We start from the raw sequence: 6,166 nt of genomic DNA on the forward strand, positions 1-6,166 counted from the left end.
TGTTTGTTGGCAATCTGTATATCTTCTTTGGAGAAATGTCTATTTAGGTCTTCTGCCCATTTTTGGATTGGGTTGTTTTTCTGATATTGAGCTGCATGAGCTGCTTGTGAATTTTGGAGATTAATCCTTTGTCAGTTGCTTCATTTGCAAATATTTTCTCCCATTCTGAGGGTTGTCTTTTTGTCTTGTTTATGTTTACTTTTGCTGTGCAAAAGCTTTTAAGCTTCATTAGGTCCCATTTGTTTATTTTTGTTTTTATTATCAACCTATTCTAAAGAAATATTAGCATTTGATGTGTAAATATGTTGTGTGTGCTTATATCAGCATTTTTTATAATAGCAAAAATATGGAAAGAGCTTAAACGGATACTAGCAGGGAAATTGAAAAATTGTTCCTTCATTCATTCACAATAGAATACTATGCAGCTATTAAAAAGAATGAGGAGCTTCCCTGGTGGCGCAGTGGTTAAGAATCCAGCTACCAATGCAGGGGACACGGGTTCAAGCCCTGGTCTGGGAAGATCCCACATGCCGTGGAGCAACTAAGGCCATGCACCACAACTACAGAGCCTGCGCGCCTAGAGCCCGTGCTCCGCAACGTGGGAAGCCACCGCAATGAGAAGCCTGCGCACTGCAACGAAGAGTGGCCCCCACTCGCCGCAACGAGAGAAAGCCCACTCACAGCAACAAAGATCCAACGCAGCCAAAAATAAAAGTAAGTAAAAAAAAATAAATAAAATTTAAATAAAATTTAAAAATAAAATGAATGAGGTACAATTATATGTATGGATTGAAAATAGGTCTGTGATATTCTTCTGTATAAAAAAATTGAAACAATTTTCATCTTGTCTTTGTAAAAATTATTACATATGTGTAAGTACAAATGTGTGTGTGTGTGTATATATATATATATATATATATACATTTTTATATATATATAAAATATGTTTGTGTTCATAGAATAAATACTGGGAGTCTAAGCACCAAAGTTTACAGCAGGTACTTCTGTGGGGTGAGATTTACGCTTTTCCTGTATTCACTCCTGTGTTATTTAAAATTGTAAAAATTTGCAACACTTATTTCTGTAAGTTAAAAATAATATTAACAGCAACAACAAAAGTGAGTTTTCTCTAGGGTGTGGAGTGTGGTGGAGGAACCTGCTTCGGTCCAGTCAGCCTAGCCTCCCCAGGTAGAGTAGGCATTTTCTATGGCACAGCTCTCATGGGAAGCTCCCAAATACCAGACAACCCGCTTCTGAGGTGTCAGCACCACTGCAGAGCCCTCTTTGAAAAGGACAGTCCACCACCATGCTCCATTAATTGATCCTTTGAAGTAATTTGTCCCTAGGGAGACCACCGAATTTTAATTTTTTTTAATGTACAAACTTTACAAAATAGACTGCTCTATCTTATTCTCTCTCCCTCTCTCCCCCTCCGTCCCTCCCCGCTAACCGCCCCCCCCACACACACCCTGGATACTGCCCACAGTCCCAGCCTAAGTTACAGCGTTCTGATATATCCTATTCCAGAGTATCTATTCCAGAGATATTGCCCTAGGCATTCCTTTGGATTGAGAATTGGAGATTGGACTCAATTCATGGTTTCTGGACTCTGGCTGGGCCTTGAGAACCATCTCTCACAAACCACGCCTTGTAGACGTGGCCTGGTGTGTACAGACTCTGCCCTCTTTTTGGACTCTCGCCCACTGCTGCCACCAATGACACTGCCAGGCTCTGACCCTCTCCCCTTGGCCTCCTGCCATGCTTCCCTCCTGACGTTCCCTCAGACACACTTGGGAGCACATAAACTGGAGGGAGTCGGTGTTGAAGACTTGTATAAGTCTCAGCTTTTGCTCTTGTTCTAAGCAACCAAATCACAAAAGACAGTGTCTAATAGTAAGTGGACCCCATGTAGGTTTTCCTCTTGGGAGCTGAGCATGAATACAGCTATCCCTTCCTCTTCACAGTTATTTTTTAGGCTTATTTTTTTAAAAAATATGTGTATAAAATATATATATATCTATATGTATAAAAGTAACAAAGCACATTAAGGAAAGTTTGGAGGAATAGGATTGAGAGTCCAGAGATAAACCCATACATCTATGGTCAATTGACTTTCTTTTTTAAAAATATTTATTTATTTATCTATTTGGTTGCATGGGGACTTAGTAGCAGCTGGCGGGCTCCTTAGTTGCAGCTCACCGGCTCCTTTGTTGCAGCATGTGAACTCTTAGTTGTGGCAGGCATGTGGGATCTAGTTCCTTGACCAGGGATCGAACGCGGGCCCGCTGCATTGGGAGCGTGGATTCTTATCTACTGGGCCACCAGGGAAGTCCCCATATGGTCAATTGATTTTCGAAAAGGTGCCAAGATCATTCAAGGAGGAAAGAATAGTCTTTTCAACAAATGGTGCTGGGACAACTGGATAGCCACGTGCAAACGAATGAAACTGGGCCCCTACCTCACACCTTATAGAAAAATTAACTCAAAATGGATCAAAGATATATATGTAAGAGTTAAATCTACACAACTCCTAAAAGAAAACATAGGAGTAAATCTACATTGTCTTGGACTAGGCAATGGTTTCTTTTTTTAAAAAAAATTAATTTATTTATTTGTTTATTTTTGGCTGTGTTGGGTCTTCGTTGCTGCACCAGGGCTTTCTCTAGTTGCGGCGAGTAGGGGCTCTCTTTGTCGTGGTGCATGGGCTTCTCATTGCGGTGGCTTCTCTTGTTGTGGAGAATGGGCTCTAGGCATGTGGGCCTCAGTAATTGTGGCACACGGGCTCAGTAGTTGTGGCTCACAGGCTCTAGAGCGCAGGCTCAGTAGTTGTGGCACACGGGCCTAGTTGCTCCATGGCATGTGGGATCTTCCCGGACCAGGGCTTGAACCCATGTCCCCTGCATTGGCAGGCGGATTCTTAACCACTGCGCCACCAGGGAAGTCCCTAGGCGATGGTTTCTTATATACGACACCAAAAACACAAGCAACCAAAGTAAAAATAGATTAATTAGACTTCATCAAAATTAAAAACTTTTCTGCATTAAAGGAAACTGTCAACAAAGTGAAAAGACAATCCACAGAGTGGGAGAAAATATTTACAAATCATATATCTGACAAGGGTCTAGTATCCAGGATATACAAAGAACTCTTACACCTCAACAATAAAAAAACAAGAAATCTAACTTTTAAATGGGTGAAGGATTTGAATAAACATTTCTCCAAAGAAGATCACAAATGTCCAATATGCACATGAAAATATGGTCTAAATCATTAGTCATTAGAGAAATGCAAATCAAATGCAAATCAAAACAGTGAGATACCACTTCATGCCCACTAGCATGGCTATAATAAAAGAGACAGATAATAACAAGTGTTGAGAATGATGTGGAGAAATTGGAACACTCATATATTGCTGGTGAAAATGTAAAATGGTGCAGACACTGTGGAAAACAGGTTGGTAGTTTCTCAAAAAGTTAAACATAAGATGATCATATGACCCAGCAATTCCACTCCTAGATATATACCCAAGAGACCTGAAACATATGTTCACACAAAAACTAGTACATGAATGTTCATAGCAGTTTTTTCATAATAGCTAAAACGTGGAAACAAACCAAATGTCTATCAATAATAAACAGAATGTGGTATATCCATACAATAGAATATTATTTGGCCATAAAAAAGAATGAAATACTGATACATACTTCAGTGTGGACAAACCTTGAAAACATTATGCTGAGCGAAATAAGCCAGTCACAAAGGATCACATATTATGATTTTATTTATATGAAATGTTCAGAATAGGAAAATCTATAGAGTCAGAAAGTAGATTAATGGTGTCCAGGACCTGAGAGGAAAAGGGAATGGAAATGATTTGCTAATAGATATGCGGCTTCTTTTTGGGGTGATGGTTGCATAAGAAGTAAGGTGTGGTCAGCTGACTGGGCCAAGCATCATTGGACAGAAAACTCCAGGAGTAGATCCTTACTTAAACTTTCAGGGACCACTCAGTCTTCGATTGTTTGAGGCTCCTATTTGGGCAAAGTTGAAATTCATGGAGTTCTATCAATCTATTAACTTCCCTGGGAGAGACAGTGGTTCACACACCCAGACTCAAACTAACCACCAAATAGGCAGAGGATGTGAACAATCTACAAGAAACACAAATAGGGACTAGACATGTAATAGACATGTATTCAACCTCACTCATAGTTAAAGAAATGCATGGCAAAACAATGAGATTCCATTTGTCATCCATCAGATTGGTAAACAAAAGTTTGGTAATGCCCAGTGTTCACAAGATTATGGGGAAATAGGCACCCTCATACACTATTTCCTGGGAGCATAAACAGATTCAGCTCTCCTGGAGGGCAATTCAGCAATGTCTGTCAACATTTTGAATGCCTATTCTCAGTGACTTAGCTATTCTACTGCTAGAAATTTGCCCTAGGAATATACTGGCAAAATTATGCCAAAATTAGGTACAAGGATGTTCACTGCAACATTGTCGGTAATAACAAAAAAACGGGAAAGCAACTAGACATCCACCAGCAGGGGATAAGTTAAATACATCCACGTAATGGAAAAGTATGCAATCATTAAAACATGAGGTAGACCTGTGTATACTGGCATGGAAAGATCTTCTAGATGTGTTTTGTTTAAAAAAATAAACCAGTGTGCACAGCAATATGATCTCATTTGTGTTAAATTAAAAAATAGATATATGCAAACTTTTTCTTTCAGGAAGGGTACATAAGAAGTGGTGGTAACTTTTGGAGAATGGTTCTGGGGGTTGGCAGGAGGAAAAGATAACTTCTGCCTTTTATTTGATGCTTTTCTATACTATTTGATTTTTTTAATACTATGTGAATATAAGACTTTTAAAATAATAAATATTTTAAAAGCGGACAAGGAACATGGAGGGATAAAGAAGAAGGAGAAGAGGGATCCCTTAGTTGGGAGATTATGGTTTGTCCTGACACAGGACTGTCTTGTTTTAGCTGCATTAATGAAAGCATTGTGACCGATCATTTGGGTTTTAGGAAGGTCACCAGGGCAGCGGGCTGGAGGATGGAGGGGAGATATGAGACTAGAGTCAGGGGGACTGGTCAAAGGTTTTTTGCAACAGAGCGGGGCCCAAATTGAGAAAGTGATGGTGGGGGTGGAGACACTGCCCCAGATAGGAGAGTTATTAAAAAGGGAGATTGATGGTCTTTCTTTTTTTTTTTTTTTTTAATATTTATTTATTTTGGCTGCACTGGGTCTTAGTTGCAGCACTAAGGGCTTTAGTTGCAGTATGTGGGTTTCTTAGTTGCGGCATGTGGACTCTTTAGATGCGGCATGCAAACTTTTTCATTGTGGCACGCACGCGGGATCTAGTTCTCCGGCCAGGGATTGAACCTAGGCCCCTGCATTGGGAGCGTGGAGTTTTACCCACTGGACCACCGGGGAAGTCCTGGAGACTGATGGTCTTGATGCCTGACTGGATAAGGAGGATGAGGGGGCCCAAGCATCTGCTTTAGGCAACTGAGTGGATGGTGATGCCGTCCAAGGAAACACTCAGAAGGAAGGAGAGGGATAGAGATGGAAGAGGGTGGGAAAGAAAATAATGAGTTCAGTTGTGAACATGCTGAGTTAATGAACATGTTGAATTTGATCATGTTGAGTAGACATATAAGGATGGAGCTCAGAGAATTCTGAGTTGGAGATGGAACACATCAGATCGACGACCAGTAGTAGTTGAAACTTAGGATTGGGGTAGAACAAAAAAAAGGCCGGGTTCAAAGTGGGACCCTAGAGATCACCTATCCTTAAGTGTTGGGTAGAGGAAGAGGAGCCCTCAGTGAGGCTGAGGGGCGATCAGAGCTGTGAGAGGAAAACAGGAGGGAGTGGGGTCACACACAACTGATGTTCTCTGTTCCTGGCCAGACACAATGGCTGATTTTTTTAAGCTACCCTGGACTTTCTGTTTATGCTCTTGCAAAGGCCACCCACCAGTGAGAATGGCCCCACTCCAAGTTCACGGTTTGTAGCTCTGCTGGGCTCTCCCTGTACCACCCATCAAATTATTTCTACTTATTCTTGGTTGGCTCTGGCTCTCATTCCCCAGTTATTGTAAACTGTCATCATGTTCATTTCTCACATTTCACTTCCACTCTCATCTTTT

This window comes from Physeter macrocephalus, unplaced genomic scaffold (genome assembly GCF_002837175.3).
Source record: "Physeter macrocephalus isolate SW-GA unplaced genomic scaffold, ASM283717v5 random_1682, whole genome shotgun sequence".
NCBI lineage: Eukaryota > Metazoa > Chordata > Mammalia > Artiodactyla > Physeteridae > Physeter > Physeter macrocephalus.